We start from the raw sequence: 20,627 nt of genomic DNA, 5'->3' as shown, positions 1-20,627 counted from the left end.
TCAGTGCCTCATGCCCATTCCCAGAATTCATAGCGCACATCTGATAAGAAAGGCACCTATTAAATAAAATGTATTATTATTATTATTATTATTATTATTATCCAGTTACTGCACTATTGTGTGAAAATTATATACAAGCCCACCCAATTTGCTGGCACGATTTATAGTCAAGGTGACAGATTACTTACTTTACTCTGTGTCAAACACACATGTAACATATTATTGTCTTTATGCATACCATTTAGAAATTAGTTTCAGCTATTCTGAGGTTAATTGAAATATTAATTGACTAGCTGAAGCCCGACGTAACATACGGCGGTGTAAGAATAGGAATGGAAAACAGTGAGAAAGGAATTCAGAAATCAAGAACAAATAAATACTTCTTGAAAGACGCAGTTGTGAATAGGTGTTTTGGTGGAGACGACAGATAATGAATCGAAAGATCTACTCGTACTACAATATCAGGTCTGTGCTGTGGTCTTTGGGTATCCGACAGTGCATGTAGAATTTCCGGCCAAGCAGGATTACATGTGAAAGTGATAAATAAATCAGGCTTTCCAAATTTACGTACTATGGCCATGGCATCCTGATAGTTTTGTTGCATGTATCTTGGACTTCCTGGAAATGTGGACGGTAATATGATCATTTTGTCTACACATACATTGTTATTTTCAGCGTTTGCTTGCAGTGCATCTGGTAGTCTTTGTATAGTTCCACACGCAGATCTTGTTGATGTAATCTGAGATAGCTGAGACACAAGCCATCTGTTTTAACATATGCATCTACGACGTACTATTGGAATAGTTTGCCACTGGAGTGCAAAATACTAAATGTATTCCTTATTGCTAATCTGTACACGTAAAATTGGCATTGAGTAAGCTTTATTCTCTTGCTGGTTCTTTTATCGGGAACATGTTGTAAATCTTTGTGCCAGCCAATGTCTCCGTAAGGGAATAAAAGTGGGTAAGCCAAAGGATCGCAATTCATATTGAGCGTGGAAATCTGTTTACAGGAGTTGCCTATGGGATAGATGCAAATGTCCCTTTCGGCACTTGTTTCGTCATCTTCTCCAACGAAAATCGCTGCAACATCGGTGTGACATGTCAGGGCACTGTATCGTCATAAATCCTGCCTAGGGTTTTCCTTGAAAACCATTCGTACAGATGCTGTTGGATTGGACTGAGCGATTTCATGCATGTGTTTGTATGATTTAGCAAAGGGGTTGATGGTTCTGAGCATGGAATCTAGCTGGAGAAATAAATTTTCGCTGCATACAGAGTTTGCTTTATTTTGTAAGCGTACTTCAGTAGCTTGCGCTGTGTCAAAAACATACAACTGTCCATACCCTGGAGAGGTAGAAGTGTTAGTGTATAGTGGAGACGTTTGGTGATACATTTGCCCGTGTATTTTAAAACAGTATGGTCCATGGCAGAAGGTTGAGTTATCTGTGCACCCATGAAGCAAACGATAGAGAAGAGTTGTATTTTCGAATGTGTTCACAATAATTTTTAGCTTCTGTTGTTTGCTGTGTAAGAAGCTGTTGTAAAGACACAGGTGGCTCCCGCAAAGGTGGTAAAGCTACTTTACCGTTGTGGCAGCACCTCGAGTACTTTTTGGATGTATTACGCTGAGCAGGCCAGTATAGTGCATGACAGTGTCTGCACTGCTGGTCTGGAGTCCCAATGTTGTACTCTTGGACGGGAAGACAGGAATTAGGTGAAGAAATACCTGTGGTAAAGGGAAGAGGATTGCGTGTATGTCTGCTGAGACTGCGTTGGTTTGGAAACGTTGCTTTGCAGATGTCGCTTTGCAAGAGTTGTGAATGAGTTTTGTTGTGTTTAGTCAGACAATCCTGTGTAGTGAACTTATTATTGCATTTCTGGCACTCATATACTGTAGTTGTTGGGAAGAATGCCTTTTCTTGTGTTTAGCAAGTGAGGTTCGAGTTTGAAAAGTTTTGTTGAAGGAATCGCAATGGAAGAATGTGGGGAAGGGTTTGGAGGAGGACGAATAGGAATCGAGAAATGCCATGTCGGCTGCGTGTGGGCGGGACCGGTTTTGAAGAGGAGCCACAGGCAGCGTGGGGAAGGGTTTGGAAGAGGACAAATAGGAATCGAGTGCCATGTCGGCTGTGTGTGGGCGGGACCGGTTTTGAAGTGGAAGCAGGACGAAACAGAAGAGAAATATATATAAGAGATTTTATTGAACTATTTTACATTATTACCAGCTGTATTTCCATCCAAACGTCTGCAAGGTTCAAGCATATAGACCTCTAAAACACCCATGTTATTTCAAGTAGCATTACAGAGCAGTTTGAAAGACAGCACTCTCCCCAAAAGTGTATTGGATGATAGCCAGTCGTACTTTGACAGCAAATTACCAAGAACATTTCCTTTTAGTATAATAATAAAAGCAGACAGACATATAATTAGAACTGTGATTTCAGCAAACATCTACACAACTGCATCGTAATGTTTAGTTTGAATGTCTGAATAATAAATCTTACATTCTATTGGCCATTCAGAAAATATTTGGTTGGTGGCCTGTTGCATCTGAGGTATTACTTTAATATGCTAATGTTGCTTTTTTACATTGAGATTCAAAATGTTTTTATGAACATTACATTTGTATCATTTCTTTTGTTAATAATCTGTTTGTTTTCTCTAATTTTCCTTCTTCTAAACTTGGAAATGCTCCAAAGTAATGTCTCTTCTTGCTCCTCCAGCTTCCTTTGTTGAGACCTGAACAGCACATGTCAGGTTTTGATTTATCTTCAGCACAGATAAAAAGGATCTCATATTTTTGAGAATGAGGTCTTTATGATGAAAGTGCAAACTTGAAACAGATGAATGCAAACCCTGATCAAGGTGAATGATATGGAATCATATAACACTGTTAACGTGGGTTAAACTGCGCTCTGGGCACTGCATTTAGGAAATTATTTGCACTTAACAGGCTTTCTTTACTTTATTAACCATTATTACTTTACCCTTTTATGTTACTAAACTATATCAAAGTTTAATTTAAACAGAACCTATATAAAGAGGTCATTGAAAAATAAGAAGCATATGTACTTACGGAAAATAAACAACAGCTATTGCAGATCTCCAGGAAGTCTAAAATGTACACATAATATTCAAGAAATTTTTAAAATAAATTTAATTTAATATATTGCAGCATAAATCTGATCATTTCAAGTTATTTGATAATACGACAATCATTTTTGTTGTAACAACAGCATTTCTTATTTTGGAAAGATAAACAGAAACCTTTAAGCAATGTTCAGACATCCCACACTCTGCAGAACTGATGTCAGGGAGGTTTGAGTGAAGGGGATGCGCATAGTAAAGGGACCAGGAGGCTATGCGCAGTGGCGTTTCTGGAAATTGCTGGGTTGTTGTCTCCCTTGGGGTTTCCAGTCTGATGGACATTCCTTTGGGTGGGGGGAATGGGATTTGTCCATTTTGAGGTTTCCAGGAGGGATTTCTGGGAGATTGGGAAGTCTGCATTCTGACTGTGGCCATGCAGTTTTAGATACCATGATATGAACTAAGAGGTTTATTAATGCTTCCGGTGTGAAACACATTTAATACAGGCAATCGATAATGAGTATTGAATACAATAGAGAAAATCTTACAGGGAGGAAAAGTAAAATATCTATTGCCTGATGTTCTTTAAACTATATTGCCAGGCAAGACAGTGTGAGGAATACCCTTGGTGCTACATCCACAGTTGACAACAGTAAATACAATTAACAGCACAATATATAACATTTAACAACATTATATACATTGCAATAGTAATGAAAGTTAAATTCATTGCACAAACCATAATATATAAAAAATGTGACAATGCAAAAATTCAACCATACCCAGCAATATATAGAGTAGTCTTAATAAAGTAAGCATAATTTAGGGTTGATACAAGTGTTTGGAGAACTAGAGAGACAGCGATGAATCAGAGACTTCATTTAAGAAGAGTAACTACACTGGGAAAGAAAAAAAAATCTATTTCTGTGCCAGGTGGCTCTTGTTTTTTGTGGCCAGTAATGTGATGATATTAATTGAAAGAGATGGCTGCTCGGGGGTGTGTGATCTTAGATTATATTTACTGTATTACATGTTTCTTGAGCACTTGTGTTCACAGGTCCTCAGGCTTTTCCTTCTAGCTTATACACAAGCTTTGTCTACCTCATAAAAAATTAAATTCCATAATATATAATGGTCTATAATTGGTGTAGGGGACAAATGGGGGATGGGATGGACCCTGCTCCCTTGTCTGGCCAGGAGACCATTATAATGGAAGGTCAGCAAGGGTCCTGTGATATCCCCAGCACAATTACACCAGAGCTGGGACACCCTGATTGGGTTTGGGAGACTGGAATGACAGAACAGTGGGTGATTGCCTGCTATGAGCGGAGCATCCCCTTGTACACTGACCAGCAGCATCCCATCTGGCGAGCCCCAATATGAATACCTGCAGGGTAGTTTGGTACTGTAACTGTAATCACATGGGGCTGCCCTGTCAGGTTCTGTGGGGGCTGGCATGGTTAGCTGTCAGATATTGACTGCACAAGGACTGACATGGTTGTGACTGGACCAAAGGTGCCTCCCGAGGTGATTGATTGAGCACTGAAAGTACTCCCAAGTCAGGTGTTAAAAGAAGGCCCTCTATTTAGCCCAGGGAGCTGGAGTCGGAAAAGTGGGGGAAGAAACGAAAAGAAAAATATTGGAAAGGATTAAATTGTGTACTACTGATGAAAAGATGCCTGTCAGTGATACAGTTTGCCAATAAAAGTTACCTTTGGTTGGACCCTGAACTGCCAACATGTAGCTGTGTCTGAGGATTGCGGCACAGTGGTGCCCTCTACTGGCCACACGGCTCATTTTCTGCTCCAGGTTTTGTCAGGTTTTCTGTAGATTGTCACATATTTTTAGTATTTTACCCAATATTTTCCATTTCTTGTCTTAATTCTAGTAATGCTACTTTAAAAAAAATGTCCACATTTTTTACATATTCAAAAAATGTATAAAAAAGCAATGTGAGAAAAGTGTCTCTACCAATATGACGCTACAGCAAGTGAATATAAAGACAATCAGAGGATGATCAAGATTCTGGTTTTACTTCAGACAACCAGACATCATTTGGATTCTGTTTGTGTCCATCTCAAAATAATGTGCCCTCTGTCCCACCCTGCTCCATCTTAAAAGAATAACTTAGCATACACAGTTTAGTGTATAGCACCACCATACCTCATTAAAGAAGAAAATAATGTAATATATGGGATAGATAGATAGATAGATAGATAGATAGATAGATAGATAGATAGATAGATAGATAGATACTATATTATGGTATGGTATAATATTGTATTGTATGCTATAAATATTGGGTGGCTATTATGATCATGTTTATTTTGTGGATTCCTTTAGAGATTTCCTATGTACTTTTTAGTTTCTCCAATCCTAAAAATCAGGTTAATTATTATCCTTTGTTTATTCATTTTTTTTTAAATTTAGTTTCATTGTAATATTCTGATTTTTTCAGGATTCTAAGCTTGGTTCCTAGGAACACATTTCTCAAAACTTGTGGCTTGTAATACATTTTGCTTCTAAGATTATGGATTTGCTGTGTCAAAAGATTAGTGTGTTATCTCTAAAGAATTACTGGTTTTCTGACCTTTTTCATGAGTTTTCTCAATATTCCACTTATTAATTACACCACATCATCTTATGATACTGACTTTTCAAATTATTTTCTCCTCTATTATAAATATATTATAAATTCAATACTAAAAGAAAAGCCTGAACAAATAACACTCATGTGTGATATAACACACACACACAATTTATCCTGAGTATCTGGACAGAGAGGTAACCTGAAAGAAGAGGCAGAATGTCAGGTTAAGTTAAAAGTCCTCCTGAACTGAAGACTTTTAGGTTGATTTTTAAAAGAATGAGTGGAGTCAGCTGATCTAATTAATTTCAGGAGGTCATTCCAAAGTCTGGTCGCTATACAGCTGAAGGCCCTGTCACCCATAGAGTGCAGATTAGTGTGGCACACAACAAGATTGCCAGAATCGGAGGACTTTAGTGGGCAAACAAGAACATAGTGATGGAGAAGGTCACTGATGCAGTCCGGTGAGAGGCCATTTAAAGCTTTGTGCAAGATTTTAATTTTACCGCAGACTAGGCTTTGTGTATATTCATAAATTTGTGCCGATGTCCAGGTCTTTATGGCCTGTATATTTGCCACCCAGTAATAAAACTGAAAGTTAGGTATGTGACGATGCGGGTTCTGCTCGAAGCTCCCATCTCCAGTTTGGGAGCTCTTGAACCCGACACTGTCAGTAATGTAAACGGATGAGCTGGACAGTAAAGACATCAACAATGAAGCAAGGGGATGGTGCAAAATGTGCAAAGTGCTTTTATTTTAAACAGCAAAACCAAAACAGCGTTCAAATAAATAGTGTAGTGTCTCAAACAGTCCTTAAATAAATAATCCATTAAAAACAAGTGAACTGTGGAGGTTAAAATCCAATTCATACATCCTTTAAAAATAAGGTTAAAATAATAATGGCTGGAAGCAGTCTTTTCTTAAAAATCCGGTGCTTTCTTCTTTCTACCAGGTAGTTCCCCTGCTTCTCCCATACGGGTCCTACAACATGATAGTTGCCCTACCAGCAAATGCAGCTTCTTTCTACTCTGGTGCAGTAGCCTTCCGTTCCCAGACTACGTAGGACTCTAGCCAGACCGACACTTGGGTTCCCCAGCAGCCAGGGCACTCACGCTGGGGCTCAATACTCCCAAGCCTCCTTGACTGCCGCTTCCTTCAACGGCAAGTTGTCTCCTCTGTTGGTCGCTCCAGCTCCTCCAAACTGCTCAGCTGGAGCGACCGCTTCAATCAGCCCCTTGAGAGTTGACCTAACACTCCTCCGGGGCTTCCCAACCAGCTGCATGCAACCTTCAATGAGCCTGCTCTTGCTCGCGCTCTCACTCGCTCCAGCACCGGCTTCATCGCCTCCTGCCTTCAACTCCCTTAACTTCCATTCTCTCTTTCTGTCCTCTGTTTCTTCTCTTCTCTCCAATTTCGCACTAACACTCCTACTATATGTAATGGGGACGTGGTTCAGGTGTGGCGATTATTAGTTCCTGACATCAATTACGGATGCGGATAATTCCTCACCTATGCACTTAAGCGAGGACCGCCCGCATCACAAAGACCCCGGGAACCGCTCTGGCCATATTACCATGCCCCGGCCAGTGCGGCGATTACAGTATTATTGTTACTGTGAAGTAGTAAAATGTATAACTCTAGAATACTTCATGAGTGGCATAAACTTTTAATTTGAATGTAATCACATCACTTTGAATAGTGATGCTATCAGAAAATTAAAAAGTGTCATCATGATTTCTAAAGAAACTACAAAATGCCATTTTGTGTCTTGGAGTGTCATAAAATCATGACATTATTCCTTCTCAAATGTGAACTCTGATTCCTCACTGGGAGTCGGTGTAAGAGGCTTTATTACTACTTTTCATGACGTACTCTGGTGTAGGGCAAATTCTTATCCTAGTCAAACTTTTACTGCAATTCACAGGACTAACTCAGATGCCTGATAAACACAGGCACTGTTGTTCTAGACCCATTCAAACTAGTAGTGGTGGTTTCATTTGCCATTTTCATTCTATGTCATGTCTTTGCTATGTTTAGAGAGTGTGATGGAGGGAACTTTAACATCTGATGGTGGACAACTGAAATATAAAAAATGCTTGGTATTAGTGCGAATTCTTCTGAAATTGTAGTTATTTCAGGTTTAGTGTCAATTTTAAATTGCACAGATTGTAAAACAACTACGTGCTTTTCCTCTATATTTAGAGTGTGACCCCATTATCCTTCTGCACAGCTTTAACTTTGAGCCCTTGCTTTTCATGTTCCATTCAGTTCCGCATTATTGCCTTCTAACAGTCTCATTCTATCCCTTTACAAAAACAACCTCCAGCAAACAATCATTGCAAATCTACAAGTGCATTGACCATTTCATCTCCAAGAGATCAACAGCAGTAATCAAGTTGTCTTTGTGGACTGTGTAATTGCAGTATTACTATGACACAAACAGTGCAGTAATAAAATCATTGACTTATTTGCCCTTCTTCTTTAATCTGACTATCACAATTCACATTCCTTTTGCTTATAAAATATTCTTAAACCCGTTCAGCCTTGTATTGTTTAATTTTATTTTATCTTCAGTGAAACCAAATCCCCACAGCCAAATTTCAGACTCCCTTACCTTAGTAAGTGATAGGGAAAGTTATTTGTGCATGGGTTCTCTGTGACGACGCGGGCTCTCTTCACGCTCCCATCGTCCTTATGGGAGCCCTGAACCCAACACCGTCAGTAATGTCATCGAGATGAGCTGACAAATGGGGACAAATCTTACATGAAGCCAGGGGATATATTCAAAAAGTGATAAAGTGCTTTTATTTAAAACAATAATCAAAACAGTGCAGTGTCCAAAGTTCAATAAATAAATCCTTAAAACCAGTGTCTAGTGGGGATAAAAACAGTCATCCATAAATAAATCCTTTAAAATCTGAGGTTAAATGCAGTAGAAGTTAAAAAGCAGTCTCTCTCATTCTTCTCTGACCCACCTCCGTCATTCTCTCCCCGGCTCACCCATTGCTCATTGCCGGCGGAGACCAACAGCCACAAGCTCCTGCAGCTAACCTCCGTCCTGGCCTCCATTCGGACGTCACTGCCAGACCGTCGAGGTCAGCTCTCCTCCCGTGATCTTTCAAACACCCGTAGTCACTCCTCAGATCCAACGGGAGGGCACCTCTCTGCTCACCCCACTTGCTAGTTTTCAGTGGGGCGAACTAGCCCCTAGAGTGCATCGGCCAAACGCTCCTACGCGGGGACCCAGCTCGTGGTGTCTCCTCATCCAAGGTGGCCAGATCCTCCTGCTAAGCTGCCATTCATTTACTTAAACTTTGATTTTGTTCACCTCCATTGATCGATCAATACATTCCCATCCTTTCTCTGGTGTCGACCCGCTTATATACACACCTACCTCCGTGCGCCTCCATGGGCGCAGCGCCTTCATCACACACCGCAGGAAGCCAACAAGGCAATATAGAACGACTGCACCCACACGTGCAGGTGCGACTCACTCCAATTACCCCATTAACTCCCCGCGGTCGTGCGGTCGCGCTCACAAAGAACGGCATGGCTAAACGAATTTAAAAACCCGGCCTTTTTTTCGGAAGCCGCGGACCCGCTATACCACATTCTCTTCTCAGACATCACTGACTTTGTAGGTTTTGCACATTCTGTACATTATTGGGAAGTTTTTTTATTTCATTTACAAAATTGTCTCTAAATGAGTGAGAGTGATATATTCTTATTTCGAGCTGAGGGCAGCATGGTGGCTCAGTGGTAACTCTGCTGCCTCGCAGTAAGGAGACCTGGGTTCGCTTCCCAGGTCCTCCCTGCGTGGAGTTTGCATGTTCTCCTCGTGTCTGCGTGGGTTTTCTCCGGGTGCTCCGGTTTCCTCCGTGACCCTGTAGTTAGGATATAGTGGGATGGATAATGGATGGATGGATGGGTTAGAAAACGACTGACTGACATACATTAGATGTCATTAATCCTGAAGGAAATTCCTGGGTTACAGCAGCCGACCTAAAAGACACAAACACACGTATAACAAAAATAATCTTAAGTATGTTAAGGTGCAAATACACATATAACAAGAATTGTCTATAAGTATATTAACAAAGTGTAGGCATTGACAAAATTTAAAGTGATTTGAATCAGAATCGGGTGGCACAGTGGGTCGCTTCCCGGGTCCTCCTTGCGTGGAGTTTGCATGTTCTCTTCGTGTCTGTGTGGGTTTCCCCCAGGTACTCCTGTTCCGTCCTACAGTCCAAAGACATTCAGGTTAGGTGCATTGGTGATTCTAAATTGTCCCTAGTGTGTGCTTGGTGTGTGGGTGTGTGTGTGTGCATGCCCTGCGGTGGGGTTTGTTTCCTGCCTTGCGCCCTGTGTTGGCTGGGATTGGCTCCAGCAGACCCCCGTGACCCTGTAGTTAGGATATAGCGGGTTGGATAATGGATGGATGGATGGATAATGGATGGGCGGATGAATCAGAATATCTTTATTGTCATTGTAACAAATACAACAAAATTAGGTGCAGTCCCTGCTGTGTCAAAATATAAATAAATATAATTACAAAAGGATAAGAAAGGATAAGAAGAAATAAGGTAGCACACAAACATTCAACATAAGACCTTAATTGCACATGAAACACAATTGCACAAGATGTCATCTATTGCACTGCTGCATTGGAGGTGATTAGGTGGCATTCAGACTGTTATTCAGTCTATTAGTCTTTGTTTTGATGCTCCTATTATCTTTTGCCTGATGGCAACAGTTGGAACATGTCATGAGCGGGGTGTGAGGAGTCTTTTAAGATATTTTCTGCTTTCCTGAGGCAGAGAGAGCTGTGCAGTTCATCCAGAGAGGGTAAAGAGCAGCCGATGATCTGCTGGGCAGTCTTTATGATCCACTGAAGTGTTTTCCTCTGCGCTGTTGTGCAGCTGGAAAACCACACGCAGAGGCAGTAGCACAGGATACTCTCCATAGAGCAGCAATAGAAGGACACCAGCAGTTTTTTGGGGAATGTTATTTTTCCTGAGGACTCTCAGGAAATAAAGTCTCTGCTGAGCCTTCTTCGCCAGTTCAGCTGTGTTCACACCCCAGGACAGGTCTTCCATGATGTGGACTCCCAGGAAGCGGAAGTCTGACACCCACTCCACGCAGTCCCCTCCGATGTAGAGTGGTTTGATGTCCGTTTTCTTTTTCCTGAAGTCCACAACGAGCTCCTTGGTCTTAATTATGTTCAGGTGCAGGTTGTTGTTAGTGCACCATGCTGTCAGCTGCTCCACTTCGTCCCTGTAGGCGGACTCATCCTCCCAAGAGATGAGCCCCACCACAGTAGTGTCGTCTGCAAATTTGATGATGGTGTTGCTGTGGTGAGCGGGGGCGCAGTCATGGGTGTACAGCGTGAAGAGCAAGGGGCTCATTACACATCCCTGAGGAGAGCCGGTGCTGATGCTGATGGCCGAGGAGATGTGATGGCCCACCCTAACCCTTTGTGTGTGGTCTGTCAGTAAGTCTTTAATCCATAAACAGGTGGAATATGGGAGTCCCAGGGCTAGCAGCTTGCACATCAATCTGTGAGGGAGGATGGTGTTAAAAGCAGAGCTAAAACCAATAAAGAGGAAACGTGCATAGCTCCCCTGGTGCTCCAGATGGGACAGGGTAGCATGGAGAGTTGCACATACTTAGTTTATACGAAGACATGAAAATGCCCTTAGTGAAGCCTGCTATGCAAATTAGTTACATATGAAAGAGTATGAAAATTGAAAATCACACATTGCTGCTGCCTTCATGGATCCAGAATACTGGATTTGAATCCTATATCTGGTCATTGTCCATGTGGCGTTTGCACACTCTCCTATGTCTGTATTTGTATGCACTGAATTCAGAAGGTATTGACTCTTTCCTTCTACATAGTGCTATTGTCAATAATTGTTAAAAAAATGTGTAGGGTCAAGTGTAGCTTTCTGCCCTCTACATATTGTCCGAAAAGCAAACGGGTGGATAAAAAATATATATGTTCAAATTATTTGTAATTGGTTCAAGGGCATCTGTTAATTATAAAAAAATGCAAGAAATACACTTAGGTAGTGTGAAAGATCAGCCCTGGCACAGACAGATACCAACTCACAAGTCCTGAAAGCACACACTTTTAACTTGTTTTTCCTTTGAGGCTTTACAACACCACACAAATCACTACAACTGCTCACAGTCCTTTCCTTTTCTCTATTCTTTTGCTGCTTCCACTCCTAACCTTGCAAGCTCTGTCCTCCACCTTACGACTCTGGCTCCTCGAATGGAATAAGGCAGCCCCTTTTATAATGCATCCGGATGTGCTCCAGGTGCACCCTGATGATTTTACTGCAGCACTTCCTGGTGTGGCGGAAGTGCTGCATGGTTACCCAGAAGCACTCCAGGTGCGCCTGTATTCTCTTCCGGGACCACTTCCTGGTGTGCCGGAAGTGCTGTCGTCCAGAGTTCTGGGATGGTCCAGGTGCCCCCTGGAGGTGGCCATGGCCCCCAACAGGGTTGAGCCTTTAAGCTTCAGTCCCATGGCCCCGATGTAAACCAGGGAGGCTGCTCTCTCGTGTTCCGGGGAAGGTATCGTCTCTCACTCGGACCTTCCCTCCACCAGGCATCCTGACTGGGTCAGAACCCCAGTCGTCTATCACAGTAGACATTTTCAAAGCCAGCTGCTACTGTGGAACAGAAGGTAGTGCTGAATGTGTATTTTGAAAAATAGGATTGCCACATGCTCATAACATGGTGATAGCTGTAGTAAACGTCAAAAGCCTTCATGAAAGCTTGTTTTAGTATATGCTCTAAGTTAATTTATTGCTCTGGGTTAGTTTTAAAAATTTTCTTTTTCTTGAAGAACTATTTTTTTTTTGTTTATGTAAGTTTACTTTCTTGAAAGCTTAAGTTTCAAACTTCCTTTTCATGTATGAGTTTGAATTTTATTTATTTGTTAATGAAAAAACTTTAAACTTTATAATGATAACTGTCACCTCAACATTTTGAAAGGTGCTATGGGCAGATAATGGCTGCTAGGGTATCTTGCTAAGTTACTACGAACCATCTTCCTGACTTGCCTCACAAACACTAGCTGATAAAGTATAGCTTTTTCTTGTGGGATAAGGATCTGGGGCCTCATGTATAAACGGTGCGTATGCACAGAAATGTTGCATACAAACGTTTCCACGCTCAAATCGCGATGTATAAAACCTAAACTTGGTGTAAAGCCACACACATTTCCACAGTACCTCATACCCTGGCGTACGCAATTTCTCCGCTCAGTTTTGCAGACTGGCGGCACCCAGCGTCAAAGCAGTACTACTGTTCCTCTGTGGTCACCCTTTCTTTCTTAGATCCACATTCCTGACGCGACTTTATAAATACACTGAAACTAACTGCATATTGTTTATTAGTGTAATGCATCTGATTTTAATTAACCTGCAGCAATATAATGGTCCAGGGAATAGCCATAGTATTCCAAATACCATAACTGCTTTAGCATTGTTACTCTCACTGCATCTTCTTCTTCTTTCAGCTGCTCCCGTTAAGGGTTGCCACAACAGATCATCTTTTTCCATATTACTCTCACTGCACCACTTGGAGTATTTATATCACTGTATCTGAGTGGGGAATCACAGCAGCAGCTGTTATTGGTATACAGCATGAAGCAGACGCTGCCTCAGCCACGGCAAAACGCTTCAAAGCCTTTCCTGTATCAAGTCACAGTTCAGAAAAGGTTTCATCCCAAGAACTATAAACGCACTCAATCAGTCCATCAAGTACTCCTTGTAGAACTGTTTGTACTTATAAGTACAATTACCCCACTGTAAACTTGCACTACAGTTATAATATTGCACAACCTGCGCCACTTTATAAAGCGCATATTTACATATGATGACGATATAATTTTTAAGATGACATGCAGCAAAATATGTTGATTATATTATATAGATAAAACTTTAACTTCATTTAAATAATCTGTATTGTTAATAATTAAACATGTGAGGGCACGGTGCCGCAGCGCTAGCTAGTTCAGGGATTGTTCCTGCATTGTGTTGTATTCTTGCTGGTGCTGATGCAACACTGGAAGGATAGATGGATAGAATAATTAAACATGTACTACGAAGATATTTCAATGTTCCTTAAAAGTTTTGAAGTTTTGAAGAATCGGCGTTCTAAGCTTACAGATGGCTTCACATCTATTACAGAGCTGATTGTGTGGTGATTGGGTATTTGGAGAAAGAAAAGTAAGGACAGGAATTGGAGGTTAGTACGTTTGAAAGAGACAGTACTTCTGTAATAAATTATTTCATCGAAGGTCGCGCATGGCGCAGCAAGCCTCTTGTGTGAGACATGAACAAGCACTGCGCCACTGTGTTCCCATGTTGAATAACATGCTTTCATTCCTATCATCATGAAAAGATATCACGTATACATCTCAGTATTTTAATTATTCAGAGAGCTGTAATATCACAAATGCAATGGATTATGTGTCCTGTCGGAGAAAGAGAAAGCCCGTTTAAGAAGCAGGTAATGATTCACACACAGAGCACAAAGAAGATCAAATACAGAACAAAGCATTTAACGTGCTGCTTTAGTCACGATGGGATTTGAGAAACTAGTAAATTAAATGATTTTAAGATGAACTTTACAATGTTCTACTTTAATGGCAAAATAAACTACGTGATTAAAGTGGAACTTTCGAGATTAAAGTTGACATTTTGTGCTTTTTTCCCACTATGTGCCTATTTTTTTTGTCTGTACCCTAATAAGCTTTCATATGACACTCAAACGGTGGGCTACGACTCGCCTTTTCATGGCGACTTTGATATGTGACTTCTTTTTTTATTTCGGGCACTGTGTGACTTTGTGAACTTGAGCTTTCGAGTTTCTCCGACACTCTATCCTTTTGTTGTTTATATCACTGTTTAAACCAACAAATAGTAAGTTTTCCTTTGCTTCCACTTGGGATTCGCTGAAATTCTTATATTTTCCCTCATGCTTTTCCCATTGTCTTTTCACAGAAGGCTGAGCTTAAGGGCTATTTATATTCATTTGCATATTCAAAGAGGCGTAATTCTGGGATGAGTTGGGGCGAGACAGAAGGCGTGTGCACGTGTGTTACTTTTCACGCTGATCGGGATTTATGTAGCGGAAGAACGTGAAAGTTTGCGTACGTACAGATTCCTGCATCTGGATTTTTCTGTGCTTATGCACATTCCCGCTTTTGAGCTTACGCCATGTTATAGTGTGAGTCCTACGCACGGCGCTATACATGAGGCCCCTGATCAGTGAAATAATGTGGTTCATTAGTTTTGATTTTTGTGGAGAAATGCTTTCAAAGAGAAAGATATGTTTGATCTTAAATTTGTTGGCAGAATGCTTTTGTAGTGAAAAACATTTTTGAGTCATGTTTATGTGGTGGAATGTCTTTAAAGAAAAAGAATTTTGTGCAACTCGCCTTATACTTCCAGTACTCTTTTGTGTGGTGAAAGACTCTCTGGCTTGATAAACAAATCACAGTGTCTCAGAAAAGACTTCTTGTAGCTTTTCTCAAATCGGTTTTACTGCACTGGCCTACCTGAACAACTGTAGTATGGAGGTGAGTGTTCTTGTTTTCCTGGAGTTTAAAACATCAACCTACCATGTGTCAAGAACTTCCACAATAAAAACAGTTTCTTTTCCAAAATGTATCTCTTTCTGTCTTTAAAATTTAAATAAGTCTTATCCAGTTCCATGGGTTAAGAACAATCTGTTGCTTTAATAGATTTTACAGAGACGGGTTTGGCTGACCTGTACTCTCAGTTCCTTTTGTTAATTCTGTTTCTCACCTTTAGAATCAGATTAACTACTTCATTGAAATTATTGCCAATATCATGACTGGTCATCTCATGTTTTATTTCATATGAAAGTCCTTTCTTAAAAAAGGAAACTAAAACTGCCTCTTCCATGTAATCGCTAATGTACTTAGTCCAACAGGTAATTTAATAGAACATCCTTCCATTTGGGTGGATCAAAAATAGCCTGAAAATCTTTTAGAAAGACTTCTAGAAAGCAGCAACAAGGATGGTTCCTTATTGGATGAAAGCTTATTAGAGTACAGACATTGTACAAAATGAACACTCACTTATAGAGGCTTATCTTCTAATAATGACATTATAAAGGCAATACTTGCTCCATGTACTGTTTGGAGATCGTTTTAGGCTGCTGGTTGAAGACACTTTTACGCTTATTCTGATCCCCAGCAAGCAAACTGGAGTGAGAAATGTAGGTTTTTCTGGATTAGCCACAAGCATAAGGTGGAAGACACATAAATAATCTAATTGCTTCTGCATGTTGTTCAGTTTCAGAGGAATTTGTTAAAAGGATGATGTTAAATCACTCTCTTGTGTTTGCAGTAATTGAACACATTTTTTATTTGCTTAACTTTCCGAAGCACTCTGTTCATTTCAGGGTCACTCATTTTGAAAAGATCCAAACTTATGTACTGCCATAGCAGGAAATGGTATACCACAGAGGTAAATGTTTAAAGCTAGACCAAGAGATCATTAGTCGAAAATGGGTAGTGGTGAAAGACACCAGAAAGACAAACATAACTAAAAAACCAAAGTCCAAAATGAAATTTAAAAATCAAGGTCAAAATAACATACTGAGTCGTAACTTAGTCATAAATGCAAAAGCTTGCATGGCTCATACAAGAAACTGTCATTGTTAATATTGTCTGGTCAAAAATGTCATATGCCACAAATTCTAACTGTAACATGATAACAAGAGTTTGTAGCTAGCAAACCATGACCATGGCTGTTCAAAAATGCTGAAAATGGCGGTGATCATGATAAAACCAAGATACAAAATGCAGCCTAAAATCATTAACAAAAAATGACAGAAAATAATCATACAATCAAAATGAAACCAAAAGTAGTATACAAAAATGCATTCTGCGCCTTCCGAATCCTCAGAATCATAAAAAAATGAGTATGTCATTTTCCTTGGTGACAGATAAGTGTTAAATAATAAAAGGTCAACTGAATATACATTTCAAAATTAGCAAGCTGGATCTGGACAGTGCATCTATAATCCCATAAATGCTTGCAGTTCTGGTTGCCATTTCTGAAAAAAGGACTTAGCATTCTAGTTTTCTAAATCCTAAACTTCAACCGACCATTTAGCTGACCCATCATTCTTGAGGTTAGTATTCTCCATATTTAGTCATTATTTTACATTTTTTAGAAGCACTGAGTACAAGGATCAAGTTCAGAAGATTTTCCATGCAGACCTAGAAGGGTACAGTATCCTCCTCTAACAAAGTCTCTTTTGTTGTGTTTGAGTCCTACTATATAGCTAAAACACATGTAACAGATTAAAGAAAGCTGAAGTGTTTTATTACTTCTGTCAGTTTAACAGGTAATATATACACTATGACAGGTGATGTGTTGGAGAGGGAACGCATTCAATCCATCTGCTAAAACTTGGTTCAGCTTGTTTTGGGTAACATTTTGAGACATTTAATTTCTTCCATAGCAAAATGTAGGACAGTGTACTGGACAGTAGCACTGCACTTTATTGAAGAGTCCTGCAGAAGAATGAGATCCTTAATTAAACAGGTCCCAAATCAATAGATCAGTATTTAAGTAGTGTTTGATATTGAGAACTCTGTAAAAACACATAATACAAATAACATTTTTTACATAAATTCTTGAGAAATTTAAGTTAAAAAAAACTTTATGAGATATGGTAAAATATTTTAAATCTTTTATAAGCATGAGCAGTGTACGGTACAGCATACATTATTACAATTTAAATTTCAGAGTGTAAGTGGCTCATCTAGGTAATAGTTTCCCAAATACTAGAATCAATCAGTTTTCTTTTTGCAAAATGAATCAGAGTTTATTTCTGTGGGTTACTGCATATGCTTCTGTTATTTGCAGTGAGAAAAGCATATGCATTTAAGATTTTTGTATTTAATTGTAATGTATTAAATCTTGAAGTGCAAAACAACAACAAATGTAACAGTGTTGTAAAATGTTTTGGCTTGCTGGTACAAATTAATGTGATTGATAGTGGTGAATTAAAGGTTTATGATCAGAAATAATTTGAAAAAAGTGATCCCGCCATTCATTAGACCAATTTCAGGGCCCATTTAGAGTTGCAGTTAACTTATTCCAGGGTGCGTTTCCCAAAAACAATCAATCTGAATAAAAAATGAAAAATGAACAAGATAACATGGTAAATAACATTGGTAAAGAACAAGTGACTTTTGCAAGTGTTTCCCGAAGCCCTTTGTTATCTGACATTTAACAATCAAGTTTAAAGTACTTCTTCGTTGGCTCCTCTCCAGCATTCACATCAGAAAAGCAGACTGTCAGTAACAGACACATCGATCTCTCATATTTCAATGGTTGAATATATATTATATTGTCACACCACGCATGTGCAAATGTAAAAAAAAAAAATAATATTCATAAAAAATCAATTTAAACATGCAAAAAACACACAATAAGAAAATGAAAATATTGACTAATAGGTAAAATTAATTTATTATTCAAAAATAAAAAGGCTCAAAAAAGTGATGCGGCTTCCTTGCAGTTGCGAGTAGCTATAAGAAATGAAAGCCGCAGTTCATAGAAGAGGACTTATAACAACTTAGAGAGGAGGTGGAAAAATAATGTTTTCCAAGGCTTGTGGAAGCCTCCAAAGATGTGTGCAAGCACTGGAATTGCATCTTCCATACGGCCAGAGTGCTCTCTACAACAGTGCGTGTGCTTTTGTGTGCGGTGGTCTACAACTCCTCAGCCAGAGTTTGGGGATTCAATACTGGAGTCAGCAGGTGTTTGTAAGGAGGATACCCACTGTCTCCCAGTAACTTGCCACCAGCAAAAACACCCTTGGCATCTGATGCACTCCAAAATTGGACCAGATATAGCCATCATGTGTACTGCTAGACCACTTGGCCACAATGTCTGGTCGGTTTTAATATCACCTGGACATTCAGAACCATTTTTCACAGGTGTAGATGGGATTCAAGAGGCTGGACTATGAATAGGGAAGAATGTTTAATCCACTACACCAATAATGCTAGCTGCGTCTGCAATGGCACGAAAATTAATTTTAGTGTTATGTGGGCATTGCATTGTTATTATTATTTACTTATTTGGCTGATGCCTTTGCCCAAGGTGACTTAAAACATTTAGAGTAGAATTGGTTGCCTTTCTTTTATTTTTCCAATTGGAGCACAGGCCAGTGAAGTTACTGGCTCATGGTTACACAGTGTCAGTTTGGGATCTGGACTGAAACCTCAGGCTTTGTTATGTGCATAGCACAGTAGTCTGGTCACTGCATATACAGATGTAGACACAGCAATCTCGTCGAGGCCATATGCATCATTGACAGTCTACAGGAATCCACCAGTGGGGCAAAAATGGAGAGCTCTTAGAAGCTGCACTCTGGGACAGTGGGCAAAACTCTTGTGTGTCCCTCTTTCCAATTTGTCCTATAGTGAGCAAGGAGAGTTATTATTTAACTCCTGCCCAGCATGTATATCTGTTAAATGTCCTAGTGGTCATGTCTGCCCTCAAAAGAGCATTTAGACCTGTAACTTAGCTTCTTGGAGGATGCTGTCTCGAACAGTATCTGTGGTTGAGTTGCATGATTCTCTGGATTGCTGCCATTGTCTTTGCTGGTGCTATGGAGTGATTTGCCCTCCAACTTTAAAGGATATGACAGATTACAATGCAAGTTTGATTGGTTAATTTATGTATTCAGATTACTTAAAGGTATTAAAGCTAAAAAGAGCTGCTTTTGCACTAACATAACTTTCATTTTATTTTTATATTTATATTGCAGCACCATCCTCATATTATTCTTATTACTTTGTCCAAATTAGAGTGTCAGTGTGTTTTTGTGATCTACTTAGGTCAACATATTGTATATATCTCTGTGGCAGAATCACAGACAAAAGAGCAACGTTAAAAATAATGAGTGGGTTGGTTCACTCGTTAATTTTTGAATGACATTAAGTTCTACTTTACCTACGAAGGATTTTGGGAAACACTAATTAACAAACGACTGTACATATAAGATAACTAGGTGCTTAGTGTTGCTAAGCTTTTGTGAAATGCATCCCTGAAAGTATTTTCAGATTTGGGAGGAAAACCGGAGTACCTGGAGAAAAATGCAGACATGGGGGGAAATGCAAACTTTACACAGAAAATGACCAGACATGAGCTCATAACTAGGATACAGAATGTCTGAGGGTTAATCAGCAACTTACATTTGGAATGAAAATAATGGATAAACTAATTTTTCAATTGTAAGTTACTAGTTAACTTCATTTTCAAAATATTTTTATGTTACAGTACTATCTGCAAGTGTTTCATCATTTTGACTTGATGGCTAAATTTCAGACTGTATTGTGCATCACTGAGAATACTGATTGACAGGTTGGACATCATTTTTACAAACAAATCAATTGTGCAAAATAAAGGTGCAGCAACAGCCAATAGCCGGAAAAATAATTACAATAACAAATAATTACAGGAGGTGACAACTGCTTTGTTGTTTAGTTTTGGCTAAGGCAATAACAAGAAGCTAGAAGAAGCCATTGTTGATTTTGGCAGAAGACCAGTAAAGAAACACATTATGAAATTGTGTGGGTAATATTTATGTTTATGGCAGGATATGACAAAGTCTAGTGAGCAAAGAGGGCAATTCTTGTTTTTCCACTCTGGTATGTTGAGACATAAAATAGAAAATGTAGTATTTAGTTCTGACATTTTGATTTGAACCTTAGATTGCTCCTGTGTGTAACTCTGTTTTGTCTTTTGTTTGAAGGCCTTGGTTAAGTCTGCATGTCTGGGTAATGACATGAATTGAAATTTTGGATTACAGTTTGTCTAACAGACAGCTTCCTTATTTTTTCCCACATATTCACTAATGAAAGAGCATAGCAAATTATT

At 39.5% G+C, this 20,627-nt stretch overlaps 1 protein-coding gene across 1 annotated transcript in view; it reads left to right on the top strand.

Annotated features, from left to right (window-relative positions):
* The window catches only part of col8a2 (collagen, type VIII, alpha 2), a 251,273-nt gene that overhangs the window by 121,113 nt on the left and 109,533 nt on the right, over positions 1 to 20,627 (top strand). The window lies entirely within an intron of this gene.

Source organism: Erpetoichthys calabaricus, chromosome 14, assembly GCF_900747795.2.
Source record: "Erpetoichthys calabaricus chromosome 14, fErpCal1.3, whole genome shotgun sequence".
In the NCBI taxonomy this organism is placed as follows: domain Eukaryota; kingdom Metazoa; phylum Chordata; class Cladistia; order Polypteriformes; family Polypteridae; genus Erpetoichthys; species Erpetoichthys calabaricus.
Note: the sequence above shows the minus strand (reverse complement) of the source record. Positions and strands in the feature narration are given on the sequence as shown.